Below are 25,749 nucleotides of genomic sequence, written 5' to 3' on the forward strand. Positions count from 1 at the left end.
TTCCAACTGGAGGAAACAAATGCAATGTAGCAAATGGCACATAACCATAAAAATCAAGTGGATTTTGGACATATGAAACACAATGGGGAGGAAACTGTTGGAAGAGAGATTCCACAAAGAGGACACAGTTAAGAATATGGTGAATAAATGGTGAAAAAACCTGCAGCTTGAAATAACTCTCTCTGAACAATCACTATCCAAATATTTACTATAATAACTTGAAAATTTTATTCAGAATTTGACAGCTGAATAGGAAACCCTGCTATAATGAATTTGCAAATACAATGAAGCAGTTATGACTAAACTATTTCTTAGCTAGGATCACTTTTCATGATCCTATTGATTAAATCACGATGCATCATCATATCATCTTCCCCACACTGTTGAGTGAAAATGTCTTCCAATAAAGTGAAAAAGTCTCTGAAGAAAGTAGATAAGTGTGTGAGACCTAAAAAAGCCTTTAGAAAAAAAATTGGAAGTGATAAAGAACACTGAAAGAGATAAATATATAAAAGTTATAGGCTTAGCCATGGACATCTATTTGTCCATGTTATTTTGCCATGTCTGAAAAAAACCCCAAACTGTCATAGTGTTGTTTCCATAAATATTTACAATCTTTCTCAAGCATAACATAACATATTTGAAAAATTAAAAATTAGAGAAATACCTTGTGCAGTGAATTCATAGATACAATCACTGTAGGATTCCATGAAGCACTGTGTTGCTACAGCAGAGGTATTGGACATCTTTGAAGATCTGCAGAAGGTGATAGAGAGAGGATTTGATGAAGGCATTGAGTTTCAAGTCAGAGGAAGGACAGTTCAAGAAATGTAAGGCATGTAAACCTCCAAGATGTGAACAACTTGGAAAAAGCAGCTTCAACTGATAGTGGAGCTGCACTTTCCCAAAGAACTGAAGAGACCTAATGCAAAGGTGATTATATTATACCAGCAAATTCTTAATCATAGTGAAATTCAGGTTATTTTTGTTTTTTAATGAATGACATATATTTATCTCAGAAGATGAGAACTAATATGCCAGGACCTGTTACCAGGTGGGTTGAGAAATTACCCAAATTATGTTAAAAAAAAGTCAAAGCCAGCCTTAAGCTTGGGGAAGGTCACTCTGCTGTTCCCTAAACCACATGAGGCATTTACAATTGCAGAGAGATGGAAAGAATAATAGACAATCTCTAGGTCCCTTAGTAAAAAAAGAGGTTGAGACCACATTACAGAGATCTCTGAATGCAAAGTGGATTAAACTTTATTCTGTAGAGACTAAAGAGGCTTAAAAGTATCCATGTAAGGAAGTGATATGTAAATTCTGTGCTTATGGAATAATTTATCTAGCCAAAGTGCTTAGAAGAGATTGAGAAAGAGACAGATTGAAAATGGGGAAAACATAAAACTAATTCTTTAGTATAAGAGAAGCCATGTAATCTTGAACTAGTGAACTAGCAGTGGGAATGGATAAAAAGTTATATTTGAAAGATATTGCTCATTTGGAATCTATACAATTTAGGAACTGATTGAATTTAGGAGGCAAAGATTACAAAGAGTTTTGAAGCCTGAGAGAGTGACAGTATATTAAACTTAATTTACCAATCCAGGAGAAGAGTCAGGTTTATTCATTCAGTGATGCTTATTGAGCCCTTACTATGTACCAGGCACTGAGCTAGACAACATGGATAAAAAGATAAATAGGGCATATAGGGCATAGTCTTTTCCCTTAAGTAGCTTGAAGGTTATTGAGGAATGAATGAAGTAAGATGAAAAATGAGATATTAGAGTGAATTTGAGTGGCCAGGAGAGCCCCTAGGAATAAATGTTTAACAGGCAGTAGAAATGGAATCCAAAAATATTTTTAGGTTGATTATCCAATTGTTGTTTTTATTTTAGTATAACAAGAAGTTTTCCCTCCAAATTTGCAGCTGCACGATGAGATCACAACCAGTACAAAGCTTATGGAATCAAACTTTATGTTTTTCTTGTTGTTGTTCTTGTTGCTGTTATATAAAATGTCTTGTTTGAGAAAAAGAGAAATGAAGTAGTTTCAACATAATTTATTATATTAATGCTATCTTTGGTCCCAATTTGTTTATAAATTTAATTATGGAAGGTATGACTTTGAAAAAGAAATCTGCAAATGAAGGGAAAAAAATTGTATACATGACCAAAGAAAAAGAAACTGCTTGCAGTTTTAACCACAGCAGCCTGAATTCTGTTCTGTAAAACTGATGGTACCTATCTCTGTTATTTATCTGACTAATACTGGTCAGACTTTACAGGGAAAACAAAATGGAAAAACCTGCCCATTTTTTTTTTTTTTTCACTCATACATTTCTTCTTTTATTTTAGTGTTTTTGTTCAGCAGAATATAAATGTTAGTCTTGCCACTAAACAATTTAGTTCTGGTAAACAGCTGGGCCAAGTATGGCATTTTGACAAAATCATCTGATTTGCAATGGCTGAAATCATGAGAATATCGACTTTATATTACAAGCCAAGATTGGTGTATTTTCTCAATAAGTCAGCAGGATCCCCAGGCTCTTTCTATGTATCCATGATTCCACCTTCATTTAAGGCTTTTAATTTCAGGTTTGTCTTCTGATTGATTGCAAAGTGGCTACCATAGCCCCAGACATCATGACGTGATAAAATAACAACGAATCTGGAAGTAAGGAAGAGAGAACAGGACAACTATTTTATCAAGGAGGTTGATGGTTTGTTTTACTTTTTAAAAATTCACTTCACTCTCTTTTTGCTTTCTGGTTTCTGAAGAAAAGTACAATGTAATTATTATCTCTGTTCCTCTATAGGTAAGGTGCTTTTTTTTTCTCCCAACTTTTTTCAAGATCTCTCTTCACTTTAACTTTCTGCACTTTGAATATGATATATATACAGGTGTAGATTTTTCAGAATTTATCCTGCTTGGTGTTCTCTGAGCTTTCTGGAACTGTGGTTTGGTGTTTGTCATTAATTTTGGAAATTTCTCAGTAATTATCACTTAAATATTTCTTCTGTTCCTTTCTCTCTTTCTTCTTCTGGTATTCCCATTGTATGTGTGTTATACCTTCGGTAATTGTTCCACAGTTCTTGAATATTCTGTTCTGTGTTTCCATTCTTTTTTCTTTCACATTTCGGTTTTGGAAGGTTCTACTGACATAACTTCAAGCTCACTGATTCTTTCCTCCATTATGTCCAGTCCACTGATGAGCTCATCAAAGGCATTCTTCATTTCTCTTACTGTCTTCTTAATTTCTATCATGTCATTTTGATTCCTTTTTAGATTTTCCATCTTCCTGTTATATTACCAATCTTCTCTTATGTACTGTCCACTTCCTTTTATATTACAGCCTTTAGCATATTGATCATAATTATTTTAAATTCACAGTCTGATAATTCCAAAAGCTCTGCCATATCCAAGTCTGGCTCTGATGGTTGCCTTGTGTCATCAGACAGTGTTTTTTGTCCTTTACTATGCCTTGTGGTTTTTTTTTTTTTGTTGAAACCTGGACATGGTATATTGTGTAAAAGGGACTGATGAAGGTAGGACTTTAGTGTGAGGTTTCATGTTTATCTAGCAATGAGTTAGGCTGTGTTTACTATTAGATGTAGTTGTGGTGTCAGAGACTAAAATTCCCTCAAGTGTCCTTGTTTTAGTTTCCCCCATTTTCTGTTTTCCTTGGGACTCTTTAAATAAAGTATGAGCCTATGGTTCTTTTATCTGTAATCTTCTGTTATTATAGAGGAGCTCCACTGATGTGGTGGTAAGGTCTGTGTATGAGGGAGGGCAGGGAGCATTGTATAGTCCTATAATTTGGTTTCAGTCTTTTGTAGTGAGCCTGAGTTGGGTATTTCCCTCGCCCCAAAGTAAAAGCTAGAAGGGGTTGGAGTTGAATAGGTCCCTTCCTTCAGGTTGGTTAGGCTTTGATAAAACCCCAGTTGTTTAGGCTCTGATAAAATAGTTTCCTTTGAGAGAAGGCCTTGTTAAAGAGAACAGAGAGCTCTGAGTGTATTTCAAAATGGTTACTTTCTGTATTGGCCTGTCTGTCTCTACAGTTTTGGGGGCAGCAGTCTACCCTGTGAAAACAATTCTCCTGTGGACCTAAAAAGATTTGTTGATTTTCAATTTGTCAGCTTTTTTCTTCTTGTGAGGAGAGGAGTGATGACTTCCAAGTTCTTTACATGTCAGACTGGAAACTTGAAGCCTATGATGCATTTTTAATGTTAAAAATCACTATGGATTTCTGCTTGATTGTGATTTGTGCATTTACTTCAATTGACTATGAAATGAGAATAAGGTACTGTGTATTTAAGTATACCATATAATAAACTATATATGACATTTTCACAAAGGCCTATACAAGTTTTGAAGAAGAGTATGTCATGTGAAAAGAACATGTCATGTGAAAAGAACATGTCATGTGAGACACGTTTATTGAGAAAGAACTCAATGCAAGCCATGTGCATGATCTGATTAACATCTTTAATCTCTTGATTCCCTAATTCTCCTCTGCTTGGTGCATTCCCTTAGTGAACTGAGGTGTTCATATGCTACATCTCTTCTAGTTGGTGGGGATTCAGGAGAAAAATAAACAAACAAACAAGAAATATTTCTTTGTGTTTACAACATAGGAAGTTGGAAATATGGACTTATCTTGACTAAACCTGCCCATTTTTAAGAGGGCATACCTGCTGTAGATGTCAGAATCTTCATCAGCAAAATGGCAAATGTCAATTTGTCACCATAGTCTTAGTATTCCATTTTTGCCACTGAAAATAGATCTCTGACTTCAATCTGCCATTGTATATTAAAGCTGTCTTACATATGAAAACACTGGATGTAGTTTCAAATATCTAAACCAATGTTAGACTCACATATACTGTCATAAGTGCAAATGTTTCTCTGTGACTTTGAATATGATAATTTCTTGAAACACTGAAAACCTCAAAAGTGGTGGAAAGTAAAAATAGTCTTGCACTACAATGAAGAAAAATTATTCTCATAACATTAAAACATTTTTTGTCACATACTTTAGTAAAGGCCCCAACTAATTCAGACATGGAAAACTAATTCAAACATCAAACACACAATGATAAAGGCAAAAGTTATGATCAACAAGTAGGTTATATAAAATCCATCTTAAAGACTATAATTTTATTTGTTTTACAGTTTTCCATTTTATTTTTTCACTTCATGTTATCACTTGAGATTTTTATGATTCAGCATAACTTTTTATGAAAAGATGCATGAAAGGAATCAAGAGCTATGAAGCATCACAAATCCACTGGGATAATAACTACATTGAGCCCAGCTCCAAAACCAAAACAGTAAGGAAAAAAAGGATATATAGTGTAACTGAATATTCCTGCTTTCTCACTCAATTCTCCTCCAGTGTCCCTCAGAATTTGTTACACAGAGCGATACTGAAAACCTCTAAACTAAAGGAATAGCTGAGGAAAACTTTTTGAAATAGACCACACTATTAACATATGTGTAAATTAGTTCCTTGCTCTAAGATAATTCTATTTAGAGAAGAAAACCCATGAAATGAGAATCAGGGCCATGCACTCTGCTGTTTACTTTGGTATGCACACTCCTCAGCATACCACTGCAAGTGACATGCTGCTCATCTTGTCCCACATGCACATTGGTCCCTTGGAATGCAAAGATTCCTGTTCTGGGGATCTGCTGATTTAGCAAATGACATTAAGGAGGATACTTAATTAAAATTTTTGTTTAGAGAACAGCAATGTACAAAGCATTTCACATATTTGCAAAGTATTTTTAAAAATACTTTAGTGAGAGGTGGCTCTTAGTTTACTCAATAAATGTTTAAATACATATTTTGTGTATATATACATCAGGTATATATATCTGAGGAGATTGAGTCAAAGAGTTAATTTCCAATAAAACTTCAAGTACTGTTTGGTAAGAGGCTTTAGGCAAACCTTAACAGCTCATTGATTTCTATCATTATAAACAAGTAATGGAATTTTCAAGTTATAGGGATGGCAGTTATAACAATTCAAACTCTTCCAACTTTCTATTAAAATAACCTATAAAAATTCATAAAAAGAGAGCAATTGGGAGCCACAATTTGGACTGAAGATACTAAAAGATCATGTGCCAAATATCATGTCCCTAAATGCATCACTAATTGTGCTGAATTTTTAAAATGCATTCTGGAATTGCACATGTTCTACACTCTGAACTAGATTAATAGTAGCTCTAAGAAAGATAGAGTAAGCCTTTGACTTAAACAACTGTCTGATCCTGCCTTCAGGGCCCAGGGAAAGCAAGGAATGTAAAGTAGCCAACCCCTACACCACAGCATGGAAACAGACTGGAATTCTACCCCTCCTTCTCTCTACTCCCTATCTCTTCATGTTGATTCCCCCCAAATTTAATTACTTTTAGAACATTCATACTGACAGTGCAAATACCAACAACACTAGAGAAGGAGAGTGGAGAGAAGTGGTGTGTTTCACCATGATATGGACCATGGCACTAGGAACAGCATTGAAGTAAGGGAAAAATAGGAAGAGCTTGAGGTAGTATACAGTTAATATGGTACTGTGGCACGAGCCCATCAGTTAAACGGAACCAAGTATATTCAGAAATGTGAAGACAGCATTTAAAATCAAGGGACAAATGAGTGAATAGTCAATACAGGTTGTTAAAACATTCAACTAACCGTTGGCAGACAGCCAAGAAAGGAAGGCAGAGAGGAAGGAGAGAGGGATAAAGGGAGGAAGGGAGAAAGAAAAACTGGACACCTCTTCCATGTTAAGCTAAATTAAAGTCTGGATGATTTAAAATTAATATGTAAAACAAAGGAAATATGGAAATAGAGGAGAATATATAGGCAAATAATAATACCTAATATTGTTTGAACCTTACTTTGTGCCAGCCTCTGTGGCAAATAATTTAAATATATTCTGTATTTCTCACATGTATTCAGAAGCATGTTAAAGTAATAATAAATGATGACTTGTTAAAGACTACATAAGGTATAAAAGAAGGGCTCAAAATTAAGAAATATGTTAACATTATGCATTCTCTTAGTAGATCTCAAGAAAAATCACATTAATTTCCATAGCTGTTGAAAATTTAGAATTTGGCAATATTGAATATTCAGTAAAATAAGAATGATAAAATGTATCTATTTCAATATCAAATCCAGCATTATGCTAAATGGAAAAATCTCCACCAAAGAGTTTAGAAATCTGTACTAAATATGCCAGAAGAATGTCTACTAAATTCAGGAACAAGAGAAGGATGACTATTATCACCACTAATATTTATCTTTGATTAAGCATAAAAACATTTAGAAGAATACATGGAAGACTAACAGCGGTTTCCTCGTTTATTATTTTGGATGGGGGGGACACACCTGAACAGATGGTGATGGGGGGTGTGGTAGATTTTATGATTGTTTATAAATATTTGCTATTCTTCTCTGGGGTAGGATTATACCATCCTGCCCTGTTGACATCAGGCTTCATCATGTGATTTGCTTTGGCCAATAATTGTGATTGGAAGCAATGTGTTTCACTTCCAGGCAGAAAATTTAAGCACCAACAAATGATTAGTTTAAAGGTTATATTGGCTGGCCAAAAAGTTAGTTCGGGTTTTTCCGTAACATCTTATGGAAAAACCCTAATGAACTTTTTGACCAACCAAAATTTGGAGAAAAAAGCCATTCTTTTAAATAAGCGATGATGGAGTGACAAGATGGTTTTATAGAAAAATATAATTTTGGATCCATTCCTCATGCTAAAAATTAGGCTAAATTACAAATGGATCAGAGATATGAATGCAAAAATTGAAGTAATATAAGTATTTAAAATTGTCAATAGTTGAGTTGGAGAGAGCTGAGCTGCCAGGTATTGAGCTAGTCAGTTGGCACAACAAGTCAAAATGAAAGAAACGAGGTATTTATTGAGATATTTTAAGCAAGAGGCTAAACAGGAAAAAGCACCATCTTCCCCAGTGTTTTATTTTCCCCTTAGCAACAGTGCAGGTGAGTATGTAGATGGGGCAAAATCTTCTCAGTGCTAAGGGAGCCCCAAACAAAAGGTTCCTGTCTTTATAGAGACCTGGGGATCAGGGGAGGAAGATAAGGAAGGGCTAGGAGTGGAAAAATACTGAATATTGTGTCAGAATGGAGAAAAATGTCTTCAGGGCCTCCTGATATGGGTGACAGAGGTACCTGAGAAAGGCTTGGGCCTGGCCCCTCCTTCAGCCAAGGAGGTCTCCAAATGGAGGCTTTCGGGCTATAAATGCAGATATGCTTAAGAGCACTGGAGGCTGGAGGCGTAGGGGTGCTGAAGCCTTAACTGCAACTCTCTCCAGGCTGTGCTCCAAGTCTGGTATGAGGAAGGCAGCTTCCCCCATACAACTGGCCAGGTAAAGTTTTATAATTGCCTGTGTTTGGGCCTGAAAGATCACACATAGGTTTTTAGCCTGGACTGAACTCCTCAAAAATCATCAAGTGTGAATTACCATATAAACTGGAAGTGAGGAAATATTTTCTAAACAAAATCCAGAAGCAACATAGAAAAAGATGGGCGCATTTGATTACATAAAAATAAAATAAAACTTTGCATAGCAAAATGTACAACAAGCAAAGTTAAAGGACAGATGAAAAATTTTAAAAAGTATTTGTAATTTATGTTACAGACAAAGGGTTACTACCTACAACGTATACAGAACTTTTAAAAAAACAAAAAGAGACACAAAAAGACCATCAACCCCATAGAAAAATGAGCTAGAAATAGGGAGAGGCAGCTAAAATTGCAAATGACTCTTAACCATATGAAAAGAAGTTCAGTATCATTCATAGTAAGAGAAATGTAAATTAACACTACATCGAGATACCATTTCTCACATGTCAGATTGTAAAATCAGAAGTTTAACAGCACAGTCTGTTGGTGAGATTGGGATTAAATAGTCACCTTCATTACTCGCTGCTGGAGCTACAAAATGGTAAAATGCCTATGAAGAGGATATTGGAAATATCTAGCAATATTGTATATATATTTACCCTTTGACTGGCTATCCAAAAGTTCTATGAGTCTATCCAAAAGTTACATACAAAAAGATATAAGCATAAGGCTATTAGGCTATTTGTAGTAGCACTACTCGTTAATGCTTGAAGACTGAAATGTATATATTGAAAGAGAATGAATTGAATAAACCCTGGTATATGCATATAATGGTGTAGTATGCAACTTTAAAATGGAATGAGAAATATCTATGTATATCACTATAGAATAATATCCTTTATATGTTGTTAAATGAACTGCTAAGAGAGGGTCTGGCAGATAGCCCTCAGGTGTCAGTCCCACCAGGTAACTGAAGAAGGTCACCTCACCCAAGGTCATACCTCCTTTCCAGGTGGAAAGGCTTTTCTCTATTACTTCAACTCAGAGCATCTCTGCGTGGTCAACCCATCTTCACATCTCCCCCAGAGAGGCAGCTGAGGCTTCATCTGAGACTGGATCCTGTTCATCTTCTCCCTCCGCAAAATCCTGCTTCCTTCCCTTCCTCTTTAATTTGTTGATATCAATAAACATATAAACATATAAAAACCACTGGCATTCTAATCTCCATCACAGAGTCTGCTTCCCAGGGAATCTAGTCTGTGTTAGGGCTAGGAGTAGTTCAGAGAGCTAAACTTGGGTGGGACTTTGAAGCTGGATAACTCCTCCTACCAGATGGCAAACTGTGAATGGACTATAGATAGCCCCTGGCACAACATGACAGGGCAATTGTTAAAACTGCAGTTGTTGCTAATGTTGTACTGGCATGGCATACTGAAGGATGGGAAAGCAATAGCTGGTGCAGTGTATACACTGCTTAAGAAACACGGGAGAAACCACAACTATAAGAACAGTGCAATTGAGTGACTTTGCCTAAATTTGATTATTCTGAATAAGAAAATGTATAGCTGAGGTGATTAATCAGGAATTAAAAGCTAAGCATGAAAGGCCAACTGCCTTCCTGGCAGCTTTCAAGGAGGTGTTATCTCTTGAAGTAATAGAGTGAGAACACTGAGGACCAACCCCAGAATTTACTTAATCCTCAGATTAGCTAAACTCCAAAGGTTAACTCCCAGCTAAGGCAAAACTGCTATGCCTAGGTCAGAACCATTGTGGGAAAAATAACAGGACCCTCACACATGGAATGCGTATGTCTGATTGATGTCCCTAAAAATTCTGTAATTCTCTAAGTCCTCCAGACTTGTTGAGCCTGCAGAAATGGCCCACATCTCTGTAAAAAAAAAAAAGATAACAAGTCTCTCTTGCTTAAAGAAGATGCAGAGGCCTCTTCCCCACAAAACCATTCCTTAAAATCTGTCCTGACCAAGAAGAACATACTGGGTCAAATAAAGAAGGAAAGGAACTACACTTCAAAAGAGCCACAGGACCTAACCACCGTGTGGCAGGAGGAGCCAGTAGAGTATATTTGGATACTAGACCCTGAGGGATGTTTATCAGGAGTGCCAGAACATAAAGTTGGATACAAAAAAATTATCAATGTATCCTCTCCTGGGATACAGGATATAACTCTCTGTCAAAGAGATAGTGCAAACATCCTACTAGGACGGCTCCTAGAAGCATGGAAAATACAATGGCCCATACTAAGTAAGTGGAAATATGCCTGAGTTGCCATATCAGATAGTGGCAAAAGGTATTTAAAAGCTAACAGAAGTGGGTGTGCTAGAATGAATTTAACATATAGGGCCAGAAAACTCACAATATTTACCAAAATTATAAGCAATATGCTAGTGAGAGGGGTACCTGCATCATTTTTAAAGTTCGGTGTGTGTCTCCTCTGTAGGCTAGGGCTAATAATAGAAGATGACATTATAGAACAGGGTGAAATAATAGCAACAGTTATGATATAATCTCAAAATAATAGAGCCCAAGCAGCAAGAAAAAAACAGAAGCCAGATGGATGCAATTATTATGAGTGGTGAGGTCAGAGGGATAGCAAGGGAAGTCTGACAAGCAGAGATTTATGGAAATGGTTAGAACACAGCTTCCCTAGGGGCAAATTAGATGGACAGTGAACAAGGATACAACACAGGCTATAAAATGGAAAGATTTTAAGAATAATCAGAAGTCTGAGGATAGTTGCCCCAATAAAAAGTCATGGTCCCTTGCTAGTTTTTGGACTCAGAATTCATTGATTAAAAGAAAGGTAGAGTCCCCAGGAGGAAGGACCCTTGAACATCATGACAGGTATAAACGGTCATAAATCTCCCAGTCTTTTCCTAAAGGAACCTACAGCTACTTAATTTGGTAACTGTATACCGGGGAAAGAAAAATACTCAAATATTTCAAAGACTATTGGAACAATACTCATGTCATGTCAAAAGATGACATGATTAGACATTTCACAGAACAGGATAGACAGATGGCAAATAAGCACTTGAAAAGCTGCTCAACATCATTAGCAGATTTCCATAATGATGGAAATGTAGATTAAACCAAAACGAAATATCATACAAACCTATCAGAATGGCTAAAATAAAAAATAGTGACAACACCAAAGGCTGACAAGGATGTGGACAATCTGGCATATAAATGATAGTTACTCTGGAAAACATTTTAGCAGTTTCTTTAAAAATCTAAACATGTAACTACCATATGATTCTTCAGTTGCACCCTTAAGCATTTATCCCAAAGAAATGAAAACTTATGTTCACAAAAAACAAAAATGAAACCTGTATAAATGCTTATGGTACCTTATTCATAACATTCAAATTGGAAACAATCCAGATATCCTTCAACATAGTTAAACAAACTGTGGTATACCCATACCACGGAACACTACTCAGCGAAAAAGACCAAACCGTTGATACACACAATCACCTGGATTAATTGCCAGGGAATTATGGAGAGTGAAAAAAGCCTATTTTAAATGGTTTCATACTGTATATTTCCACTTATATATTATTGAAATGACAAAGTTGTTGGGATGAGAATAGGATAGTGGCTTCCAGGGCTTAGGGAGATGGGAGTGAGAGGGAAGTGGATGTGACTATAAGAGGGCAACATGAGAGATCCTTGTGGTGATGGAAGTGTTCTGTATTTTGACTGAATCAATGTCAATATCCTGATTGTTATACTTTACTAGAACTTTGCAAGAAGTTATCATTAGGAGAAGCGATATGAAAGGTACACAGGATCTCTCTGTATTATATGTTACTGCATGTGAATCTACAATTATATCAAAATAAATGATTATTTTAAAAGTTTCAGGCTGTGGTGCAAGCCTCCCTGTAGTCTCTGTGGTATTAGAGGTATCATTGATGGGAAAAGATGCGATGTGGAATTTATGACTAGTCCCAATGAGAGAGTCATAACTCAGATCATGAGAGTCCTAGAGCAAGACCATGCTGTATGCAACAGAGAGTCATAGACCTTTTGAAAATCACTTTATGATATACTACTAAGACCTGGTAGTGAGTACGTGATTATGGGGCACCAAGTGACTATGCATCCAACTTTGATATATTCATAAAATGTAATACTACTCAACAATAAAAAGAGGAATGATCTACCTGCACATAATATGGTTGAATCTCAAAACTTTATACTGAGTGAAAGAAGACAGACTCAAAAGAGTACATCTTGTAAAATTCCCTTATATGAATTTCTAGAACTGAAATCATGTAAATAGTTGTGTGGGGAGCAGACAGACTGATTCCTAAGGGAATCAGTGCAAAAGGGAGCTTCCTGGGATGATAAAAATGTGCTATATCTTGCCTGGGGTAGTAGTTATATGGGTTTGTACAGTTGCCCAAGCTCATCAAACTGGACAGGTAAAATGTGAGCATACTCTCCCATGCAAATAATGTCTCAATAAATTTGATCTTTAAATTGTTTTTAAAAGGACTCAGGAGCAAACTTAAATAAGCTTCTCCTGAGATAGGAGAATTTGGGCAACTTCCATCCTCAGGAGTTAACCTCTCTGTACCTCTCGCTCACTTTCCCATGGCTTCAGGGAAGGTCCTGACAGCAGGTGAAAAGGCATGCAGTGTGCCTGAGCTAAGATGCTATAAGAGCCGATAAGTTTGATTTCCCATTGAACTGCCCACTGCATCAGTGGCTGAAATGAAATGTGGGTTAAATCATGGTGACGCTGAGCACCAGAAGCACCTTTTCTACAACGTCGATGGATGGTAATATCACAACATCACACATAAAGAATTTTCCCCCAAAATTTGAACCTAAATATGATTAAATCTTTAAATTTCAAACCAATCTCGAGATAGAATTATCTGTTTCAGGGCCTAGCAGGCAACAAAGGAACATGGTAAGTGACCCAACGGATATAATCACTAAATTCCAATCTAGTAAATTCCACAGGCCAAATAACCAATTTCTTCAATAAATACTTGTTTAATATTAGTATTGTGGCTATGTTTTTAAAGTTCTTTTTTTTTTAGAGATATAAAAAAACAGTATCAGATTACATGGTACCATCTCTGGAATTTACTTTAAAAAATGCACATGACTGGGGGAGAGCAGGGGTATAAATATAACAAGATTGGCCATGATCTGATAATTGTTGAAACTGGGTGATAGGTACATAGGGATTCCCTATACTATTCTCCCTGTTTATGCATACATTTGAAATATCCTATGAGAAAATGTTTACAAATGTATTAAAGAAATTAGAGGATAAAAGCAAATAAAAATAAGGAAAACTTTTTAAGAATAAAATACTATTTAAAACACAATAAGAGAATATTTGGCAATACTAATCATTGTGGGTTGAATTGTGTCCCCCCCAAATCATATGTTAGGAAATCCCCAGTATCTCAGAATGTGAACTTATTTGGAAATATGGTCTTTGCAGATGTAATCAGTTAAGATGAGGTCATACAGAGTATGCTTATAAATAGAATGCCACGTGAAGAGAGGGAGACAGGCATGGAGGGACAACAATGTGAAAAGACACTGGGAGAAGACAGCCATTTATAAGTCAAGGAGAGAGACCTGAAACAGATCTTTCCCTTATGGTCCTCAGAAGGAACCAACACTGCTGACATCTTGATTTCAGACTTCTAACCTCCAGAACTGTGATAAAGAATTTCTGTTGTTTAAGCCACTCAGTTTGTAGTACTTTGTTATGGCAGCCCAAGCACTAATACACTGAAGAAATGCACTGTGTATTTTTTCTAAAAAAAAAAATTTAAATGGCCAAAATTGATCTAAGAAAGAAGAATAGAGCTCAATAAACAACTATGGATAAAATTGGGGGGGAAAAGGATTTCATCCCCCAAAGACTGTAATTTTTAGAACAGTTTTCCTGAAATATTCATTCAAATTTCCATGGAACCACAACTGTCATTCTAAATAAACTCTTCCAAAATGTAGAAAAGGTGACCCTAAGTCATTTACTCATAAATGCAGCTATTAAGGATCCATAGGTCAAAGGACGATTGCTCTTCTATGCCTGTATTTAAGGAAATATAAGAGCAAATACTGATAAAGCATTTCTATCATAAGTGCTTTTCAATCATTAATCCAAATAAACCTCAAAACAACCTCTGAGATACACAATTATTACCCCGGTTTTATGGATGTGAAAACTGAGATACATGCCTAAGACCACTTATCTGAGAAGTGACAGAATTGGGGGTAGAATGAAAATCTGGACAATGCATCTCTAGAGACTACATCTGTAAACACTATTTATATTGTCTCCCTAATAAGAAACTATTTTAATTGTAGCATTCATATATAGTACAAAATACGGGGTAAAAAGCATTTAAATGGACAAATATCCATTTATCTGTATGCAAGTTACCAAAATAATTTTTAAATAATCTTCAGTGGTAGGGGAAATGATCTTAAGCAGAAAAGAAGAGCACAGAAAAATATTTTGATATTAACTTTTGTTGCATTTGATTCAATTAAACAGTAAAAGATAAAAAGAAAAATTTGATTAAACATTTCTAAATGTGCTGAAAAATATATGTTCATATAAGAAACTAATATTAAAAAGGGTGATTTTCATAAGTAAGCTGAGTAAAATTTTCATAAATAAAAGCTTTTTGTCATAATCATTCTGCTTTTCCTTAAAATAAAAAAAGAAACATGAATGAACATGATTGTAATCCCTCCACTTAGTAATAATCCCTGAAGTGACAGTGCATTCTATTAATGCAGCATGGCATCTCTTACCTCCCTTATCCCCATCCTCACTCTCTCCCCCAAAGGCTAGATGTAGTACGCAGGTACTACAAAATTCTTGATGCTCATTAGTTGTAAATTTGTCATCTGTACTAAATCAACATTAAGGTAATGAATTTGACACAAAATCTATATGAAGCAAAAACTAAGATTAGTGAAGTAATATAGTTAGTGTATTCTTCCTGGAACTCTATATGACAGAACAGAATATTAGTAGTTAAAAATGACCATCTCCAAATACTATGTATGCTCACACTTAATGTATGTGGGGGAAAAACTTTTTTTTTTCTATAAAGCCTTAAATATAATTCACGTATTTTAAACTACTAAATTTATCTCTTTATTTTTAAGTTCTGTTACTGAAATTACTGTGTCAACATTATTATTCCCACAACTGAAAATGATAACATCCTCCTAGGAATTTTCCTTCTAAAAATCAAAAAGGAAACTTGGCTTCAAACAAATCTTTATCCGGACTTACCAGGTTAACATTTAACTTATTCAGTGAATAAGAATTTTTCAATGTACACATAAGTTAAAAGGAGCAATTTCTCTAAAATTCACTAGTCTCACAAATAAAACTATGGTTTGATTTTTGATTTTTATTTTTGTTATCCTCTCCCATTATAGACATGGGAGAGGAAAACAAAGAAACAAAGAAACTTGTGGTCTCAGGTGCTAAATAAATGTGAAAGTAAATTAACAGGAAGGTCCTTTGACAAGGAGAGTTGATGCTTATTTTCTATGTCCGGGAAAGCATGCTTCCACAGAAAGCACATTTTACAATAAGTGGAACCATCTGGACAGACTGAACAATGTGGATGCCTCAATAAGAGACCAGTCCTACCTTTTATAAGGCCATCCAGAATGGTTTCTGCTTTTTTGAGTTGAAGATCCTTAGGCAGCTTGGACTGCCATAACAAAATACCACAGACTGGGTGACGTAGACAATAGAAATGTATTGATATTTTCCCACCGTTCTAGAAACTAGAAGTCCCAGATCAAGGTGCTGGCTGATTTGGTCCCTAGTAAAAACCTTTCTTCCTGGTTTGTAGAGGGCCACCTTCTCACTGTGTCTTCACATGGCTGAGAGAAAGGGCATGCACAAGTGACCTCTCTTCCTGTCTTTTCTTCTAAGGACACTAATCCTATCAGGGTCCCACTCGTATGACTTCATTTACCCTGAATTACCTACATAAAGCCCCTACTACAATCACATTAGGGGTTGAAGCTTCAACATATGAATTTGGGGGGCACAAACATTGTCCATAATAATCATCCTTAGCTAGAATTTCAGACAGTCTTCAGTTTCCAAATCTTCTAAACATCCACTTAACTTCCTTGGCATGCAAAGTATTTCCTTCTTTACCCATAGGCACTATTGTTTCTTGATGCATCTTTGTCCATTCGTTTCTTTTTATTGGAGAAGAGAGATAAAGCAACTGCCTTTGAGACAGGGAAATAATGTTTCTCAAACCAGATTTGGCCTGTGAGGAGACCTCCTGTGAAACCATAAGACTTTTGGGAAACCATGGATAATGTCATATTTAGTTTATGATTTTAAACTTCTTCCTACATTGTGATTTCATTTAATAAGCCACCAAGAAGTCAACAATCACCATAAAGCCTTTTGGTGATTCTGTGAGGGAAAGGGTAGTATAAGAACAATGAAGCCTTTTTAAAATTACCCCTCTGCAGACTCACTGTTCCAAGGGGCTGTGAGAAAGGAGTAACAGTCCTGGAGATTCATAAGCTAAATATGTCCTCTTGCTCTTCCAACTCTCAACAATGCAAACCACAGCACATGATAATTTGTAGTAATGGAGTTCTCAGAATCTAAGTTATTAAGTGTGTAATAATACCATGATTGGGAACACGTGGGCTTCAGAAGAACATTCTAGGGTGGGTATTGGCAAGCCAGTGTCTCTCTCAGTACATGCCTTCTCATTCTTCCTGGTCATCAAGTACTGTACCAAACACACACACACACACGCACACACACGCACACACACACACACACACACACACACGCTACATTTGACTCACACACTCACACACCCATACGTACACATCATCTGTGGACAAATATTAATCCTCAGTAATAATACACCCCACAGGCATATTAAGAAAGAAACATTTTCTCAAAACAATAATTTCCTCTGAATACTTCTTTCACAGTGGAGAAATGGCTTTACATTATGATGTGAATGGTGTCAGTACTCAATTAGTAGTACACCCTTCTGCTTCTAATCCCTTCTCAGGTTCTTTTCTGTGCCTAGGAAATGTGGAGCTCATTACAACTACCCTTTCAAGCAATAGATCTGTCAGCCTTTAATGGCCATTTTTGGCAATAATGAGTACTAGCAAAAGCTTAAGAATTGCTTTATCTTTTACTATAGGATTGATATAATTCTTAAGTAAAACATTCCCACACCATTTACTGGATGTAGAATAGATGATGTATGAGGATATTAATAGGACTAGAGAATGGAGACAAACTCATTATTCCTATAGTAATACATATTTAGCTGTCTGACTTTATATTCTTAGTTGATTATGAGATCCTTGTAAACAAGGAATATGTCTTATCTGAGTTTCCTGAGAGTATTTTTCACAGTAACCTGAAAATGACCATGTTTTCTAAAATAAAAAATCTGTTCTCACTACCTGATTAAGGATCTTTTGATTAGTTAATATTTACATAAAAGTCTCAGGAATTTATAAAAATTATATTTACTTCTAAATTTAACAAAAACACTTTAAATAGCCATTAAGTGGTAATTTTCTTTCACTGGTACATAAGCATCATCCCAATTGCACTTTAATTAGGTATTGGGGATAAATTTAGGTAAGAAAGTGGAAGTACTTAAAAACAGCTTGCCTTAACTTGCGAATAGACTGATAGTAACAGAACAGAACTCAGTTTCCTGACTAATGTATGAAATTTCAAATTATTCTGTGTGATAAAAGAGCACATTAATGTGGTCTGTGAGGTTTCTACAGCCGATCTATGAGTTTTTATGAAATATCAAGCGGATGCCTCTCACTGTTTACCAACCATTCATTCCTTAACCCCTTCCAATGTGGTTTTTTCCCACTACACTCCATAAAACCACTTTATCAAAGTTATCTATGATTTTTCTCAGGGCCTAGCTCTCTTGAATGCTCAGAAAGAGAAAACTGTATATTCTATCACTACCTTTTGAAACACTGATCTTACTTATGGCATTAAAATATACTGGTAATTCCTTCATCCCTTTATTTCTCCTCTCCCCTTCGCAAGGTCTTCCTCTTCTTCAATGCCACAAAATGTGGGTGTTCTTCAAGGCTGCATCCTTGACTTTCTTCTTATGCTCTGTGCACTTACCTCCTCTTTCTGTTCACTACCTTCCCAAGTGACTAAGACAATTATGCAAATGAGTCTTAAAAACTTATTCTGACTTCTCTTATCTAATTCAATCCTGACATTACAAATGCCAGCTAAATGTTACTACTGGTGTAGGATGTACTGATTGGGAGAGTAGGAAGGAAAAAGATATAGCTTTTTATATGGCTTTTTATATATGGCTTCTATATATATAGAGATAAGAAATTTAGAAAAACATATGAAACAGGGCAGGAAGTAATGAGTTCCATGAAAGAAGTTCTGTATACTCAAGAGTATTTTGCTGTTAGGTTCTGTGGTAAAAATGATTCCATTGGATCCATATAAATGGGTTTCTCAGTTTATAAGAACATGTCTTAGCTGGGGAGACACTAGAAGATTTCACACATTTATGAGATATAAGATATAAGGATGATAAGAGTTTTGTTTGTTAACCTTGAGAAGTCGAAAGGTATCTGAAATGTCAGAGAGTGAGATCATATGAGGAAAGATTAAGTTGTTGGATTAAAAGGAATACATGCAACCTGGGAAGCTCAGCACATCTTGAGTACTATGAATGCCTGTAATTTCTCCTACTGCTATGATGGCAAATATAAGTAACCTCAAGATATCCACCTAACATCCATCATCCTGTCAACAACAATTTGTCTAAACTCCTCTAAATTATTCCAACACTTTTCTATGCACATCCAATCCAGTTTCTCCTCTTACCAATGGTACAATTATGATCACGTTAGGTTTTAATTGTTTCACCTTTGACTTCTTCCTTATCCCTAACACCCACATTAAATAAGTCAGTTTTTTTCCCTAATTCCTCTTCTTAGAAAACTTTTTTTGGCTAACATATCTCTTCCATTGTCACCACTACTACCTGGGTATAGACCTTTTCACCTCATAATTAGACTACTGCCAAGTACCTCTTCACTGTTCTCACTCCATGGTAGGCCCTGCTCACAAACAATGTTCAAAAAGCACTCTGATTATGTCAGTCTGCTGGACCATGCTGGTTAAAAATCTACTCTGGTTCAGCAGGAAGCACAGAAAGTTACAGTGTCATAATGGAGTTTGAGGTGTGGATTACTTTGGTGGCACTTTTATGTAGTTACTGAATGAAAAGATTGTATCATTTTAGACTAAATTTTAGTACAAAAGATCAATGCACTATGAAGCAAACAACAGACATGACAAAGCTGGATTGAGGGCTACAAAGACGAAGCAGAATCCCCTATTTATGAATAATCTTAGCTAAATATTACTCTTCAGGTGAACTCTTGCTTGAGTAGCTTTTATTAAGAAAAGTCTTTAATTTCTCTGAAATCAATTAATGTTATATACTCAGTGAATGTAAAGGAGATCCTATCACCTCCTGTCCCTCACTACCTGGGAACTTTATTTTACTGTTTAAATCTCGAGGCTCATGTTCAGTTGATGAGGTCTTCTGTTTCTTCGTACACATACGTAATCAGTCATCCCTTGGTATCTGCGGGGTTCTGACTATACATTTCAGCCTTGCGCACAGCTTGACAATCCTTTTAACCATACTTTGTTACCTCCCTATGCTGTTCCTCAGAGCAGCTATTTCAGAACTTTTCTCACTCTATAAATCCCTCCAGCTCTCTTCCCCAAATTTTCTCCCTTACTTGATCTCAGATCCCTACCTTACAAGCCAAATGTGAAAATTGTAATTCAGTCTCATCATTGAGGAAATTCAAATTTATGGGGCAAAGAATCAGAAAAACCATCAGTTAAGATGAAGTAGCCAGAATGAAGAAACTAGGAAGAGGCGTAAATAACTGTGCTAACAACAGTGGGATAAAGTGGTGTGCCTACCTCTAATCCATAGTGCTTTATTTGTCATTCAAATTGATCATAAATACCATAAAAGCTCTTGTTGAGCCTTATGTTACTGGGTCTGCAGCATAGATCTCACACATATCTAGAAAGGTTTCACACTGAAAATCTGTTGTGAAGATGAGATAGAGTACATCAGTACTTAAGTGGTATTATTTTTAATCCATTTATTGAGGCATTCATCTGCTTTTATCCCCTAAATTTTAAAACAGTAACAATTTAAATTTTTCTATTTTCCATAAATTTCATCTGTATTATTTATCTGGAAAAAGTTTGTTGAGTCCAAATAAATTATAAATTATTTTCTCAGTTATATCATTTTTCTTTCTATTTGTAAAAGGGAGTGATCATGGAGGCTTTCTTTTATTTTATTCTAATACATTATTTTTCTCCTTTTCTCTGCTGTTTAGTCTAATAACTAGTAGAAATGAAGGGCCTTTTTAAATTCACATTTGCTAGCAGAGGCTTAATATAACTACCAAGATGGTAGCAATGTTCAGAATCTGAAGTATGGAGTACTTAGAAGCTTCTCCCAAAATCTACCACCCTCTAATATTCCTTATCTCAGCAATAGTCACACATCTGACCATTTGTACAATCCCCAAACCCACACTGTCCTTGATATTTACCTCAGCCTGCATATATAACCCATCAACAAATCCTGCTGGTTTTATCATTTGCATATTTCTCAAACTTATTTCCCCCACCATTGCCATGACCCTAGTGCCAGCCATCATCTAAACTGCAGCCAGTATGGTATAAAGTAATTAAAAGTAGAGGTTTAGGAAGCAGTCAATCCTGGCTTGATTCTCTGCTCTGCCTGGTCTTAGCTGTGGTCCACTGGAATATGTGTTTAATCTAAACTTTCTCAATCATATAATGGAAATAATATGAATAATATTAGTATTTATTTACTTCATAGGTTTACTGTGCATTAAATGAGATAATCCATATAATGTGCTTCACACAGTGTTTAGCACATACTAGAAATTCCTAAATGTTGGTGTTTGCTTTCACCAGATTAGCATACTATATCCATTACATTAATCAATGCATCATACTAATCAATGCAGTATGACCTGTGCTATCCAATATGGTAGCCACTAGCCATATGAGGCTATTGAGCACTTAACATGTGGATAGTACAACTGAGATGGTCTTAAAAGGGTAAAATACACACTAAATTTTTAAAATTTTGCTATTAAAAATGTCAAATATCTCAATACTAATATTTTATATAGATTATGGGCTAAAATGCTAATCTTTTTTATAGATTGGGTTAAAATGTATTATTTACATTAATTTTATTTATTTTTACTTTTAAATGTACCTACTGGAAAATTTTAAATTACATATGTGGCTCACATTTAAGGTTAAGAATTGTAAGGCTAGAATTATATTTCCATTGGACACCATTGACCTAGACTTTGCCAATTTTCTCTTATTTATAGCTTCTAGAATGGCCAGCTACATTCTTGAAAGACTCCAAGTGATACAGTTTTTGTTTAAAACTATATTTTAAATATTTGAAATCTATTAGAGAAGAAGATCTGAAAAGTCCTGACCAGGGTAGGAGCATGGACTTTTAATATTTTGCAGTGTTGATGTTTTAAATCTATAAATCAGCTTCAAGTAATTTTTTTTTCAAATAAGTCATACCTATCATTCATTACTGTCCATTCAATACAGTCTTCAAGTAGTCTTTCTTAATAAATCAATTTCCTCTGATTTCAAGGTAATTATTTTTATAAACTCTGAAAGTTAGAAATGTATATGTGTGCCTGAATACATGGTGATTGTGAGAAACAATTAGTATGTGTTCTAAAAGAGTTTGGGGGAAAAATTCTGGATTAAGTTAATTGAAAGTTTTTGTAGAACAGACAGAGAGATTGAGATTATTGCTCTTTCAACTTTAAAATTTTAATGTAAAATAGATTGTTTCCAATTGTTTGCTCTAACATACAATGCTATAATGAATTTTCTTGTAAATGTATACTTGTTATTTTAAAAAGGAATATGGAACAAACTTGACAAAATGATAGCACATTTCATTTCTGGGATGGTGGTCATATGGGGTGTTCCTTACATTATTCCTTCAGACCTTAAATTAACTGAATTTTCCTGTTAATCTTAAAATTTGCTTATAAATTATCTTGGGCATTCCATGAAGATATTCATATCATGACATTTTAACTTCTTCCTATTATCTTTATTTCTTATTATTTTTGTTTTTATCAATAATATCTTGTCCAGGACGTCCAGTCTGTGTTGAATAATGGTGGTGATAGCAACCATCCTTGTCTTGACACTTGTCTGAAGGGGAATGAATCTAAAATATCTCTATTAAATAAGATTCTTACTGTAGATATTCTGTACTCTTTTTTCCTTTTTTTAAAAGAATTTTCTTTCTCTTTTCTCATTTGCTAAGAATTTCTATCTTAACTGTGTAGTAAATCATAATGAATGCTTTTTTTCAGCCTGAGGTGAAAGATTACATATTTTTTCCTTCTTTGATCATTTAATGTTGTGGTTATTAATTACGTGAATAGATTTCCAAGATGAATAATCCTTACCTCCTTGGATTAACTATACTTGACCACAGTTTACTTTATTTATTTATTTATTTTGTCCCTAACTAAGGCCCTGAGACTACTCCTAACTCAGGCCCTGACAGTGTCCCTAACTAAGGCCCTGACACCACTCCCAACTCAGGCACTGACACTGTCCCTAACTAAGGCCCTGACACCACTCCTACCTCAGGTACTGACGCTGTCCCTAACTAAGGCCCTGAAACTACTCCCAACTCAGGCACTGACACTGTCCATAAGTAAGGCCCTCACACTACTCCTAACTCAGGCACTGACACTGTCCCTAACTAAGGCCCTGACACAGCTCCTAAGTCAGGCACGGACACTCTCCCTAGACCACAGTTTACTTTTTAAAAAAATATTTTGCTAGATTTCAAGTAGCTAATATGAGGATCTTTGTTTTTATGTTCATGAGTGAAATTAGCCAACAGTTTAGTTCTCCTGTACTATCATTACCCAGTTTGGGTATCCAGATTATATTAACCTCATAAAATAAATTGGTCAGCTTTCCTCTTTTTCTTTTTTTGATGGAAAAATTGTAGAAGATACATGTTCCTTAAAGACTTACAAAACTCTCATCTAAAAACATCTTGCCCCGGCTTTTTTTTTTTTCTGGGGCAAAGGGAGTTTTGATAGTTTTTTCCCAGAAAATATGAATTTCATCTAAGTTTGCAAATTTTGATGTATAGTCGTCCATTATACATGTGTAGAATTTTGCTTATATTTAGTTATTTCCTCACTTGCATTCTGCATATTGTTTATTTGCATCTTCTCTCTCTTTTTTAACTTAATTCATATCACTAGAAGTTTCTTAGTCTTTTCACATGGTTTCATTTTAAATTGTTTCCTTCTTCATTACTTCATCTAGCCTTATTATTATGCACTCTACTCTCTGTCTCCCTCTTTCTCTCTCTCTTTTTAAAATTTATTCTGTTGCTCTTTTCCTAACTTAGTTTCCCATCTTTCTTATATTATTATTGTTTGTACATTGATACATTTTCCTCTACATTTCAGCAGCAAACAGATATTGACTCTCAGTGCTTTCATTATCATTTAAATGTAAGAGTTTCAAAGTTTACCATATAATTTCTGCTTTAAACCAAAGGGTAATTGGTAGTATACTAATTTTTAGAAATAGGTATTTTTTCCCTAAACACTATTTTCTTGGTTTTTAACTTCATTGCACTTGTGGTTATAGAATATAGATTGTAAGTTGTTAATTGAAATTTTTGGAAACTTCTTTTGGGGCTCAGTATACCATCATCATTGGCGAATGTTCCATGTGTCTGAAAATAATATGTATTCTATGTTCGTTTGATATGAGGTTCCAGACATATCTGTTAGATCATATTATTAGTCATGCCACTGACATTGTCTCTACCTTTATCGCTCTCCATGCATCACATTTCTGTAAAATATGTGTTTGTTTACCATGTCTCTTCATATCAGATATCAGCTATTGCTCATATACTTTGAGGCTATACTCTCAGCTGCATATTGATGATTACAATTTTCCTGTTTTACTTTTATTTTCATACATATATAACATCCATCTCTGATGATAGTTCTCACTTTAATCTCTACTCTTTTTCTGATATTAAAATTTCTAGTTGATATTTTCCAGATATATATTTTCTATGATTGATAGAAATCAATTTTTCTGCATCTTATTGTATATGTGTCTGTGTGTTTTAAATGAGTATCTTTTAGACAATATAGCTAGCTCTAATTTTTAATACAATATGAGAGTCACTGTCTTCTGATTGTTAAGTTTTACCTACATTGATTACTGAGTTTTACCATAAATTATTTTTATTACTATTTTTTGTGTCCTCTTATTTTATGTTCTCCACCTACTGCAATTTATTTCATGTTTCCCGTTTCCCTGATTTCAATTATATGTTACTTATGGATTAACTATATGCATTCTATTTTTACTATTTTGATGGTCATTATTAATTTAGTAAGATTCTTTCAACAAATACTTTTTTTTCATCATTGACTGTATCCTGGGCAATGCTCTAAGCAGTGGGGATAAAAAAGATTAATATTTTGTCTCTGTTTCCCTATCAATATCTATAACCTCATGAACAACTATGTTTCCCCACAATGAACAGGACAAAATGTCAACACAATTCCCTTTCTCACCTCCCTGTCTTCCCCCAACAACTTCCATAACACTAGTGCCATCTGAAGTTTTAGTTTTGGATTTTTGTGCTTAAACAAATGATTAAATTCTTACTTATTTATACATCAATAAGTTCTATTTTGTTTCTTACATGTTTTTCCCTCCCATAGCAATTTCTTGCTTTTGGAATCAATTTCTTTCTTTCAAAAGTTAAATCTTTATGAACTCTTTTAAAGAGATTCTTCATGTTGTTAGACTCTGATAATTAATATCTTATTTTTTTGCTCTAACACTGAAATAATATCTTAGCTGGATATGATATCAGATTCAAATACTTTTTCTTGAAAACTTTCTTACATTCAGTGTTGCTGTAATCAGGGCTAAAAAGTATTGAATTTTAGTTCTGAAAGACAAGTTTTAGTTTCTCTCTGAAAATCATAAGTTTTCCTTTTTTTTAGTAATCTTAAAAATCACTATAATATATCTAAATGAGGAACTTTTTTCCACTTATCTCTCCTACTCAGTTCTTTATGTGCCCTTTTAAACTGAAGTCTTACCTCTTGCATTAGCTTTACC

This window comes from Balaenoptera ricei, chromosome 9, assembly GCF_028023285.1.
Source record: "Balaenoptera ricei isolate mBalRic1 chromosome 9, mBalRic1.hap2, whole genome shotgun sequence".
Taxonomy (NCBI): Eukaryota; Metazoa; Chordata; class Mammalia; order Artiodactyla; family Balaenopteridae; genus Balaenoptera; species Balaenoptera ricei.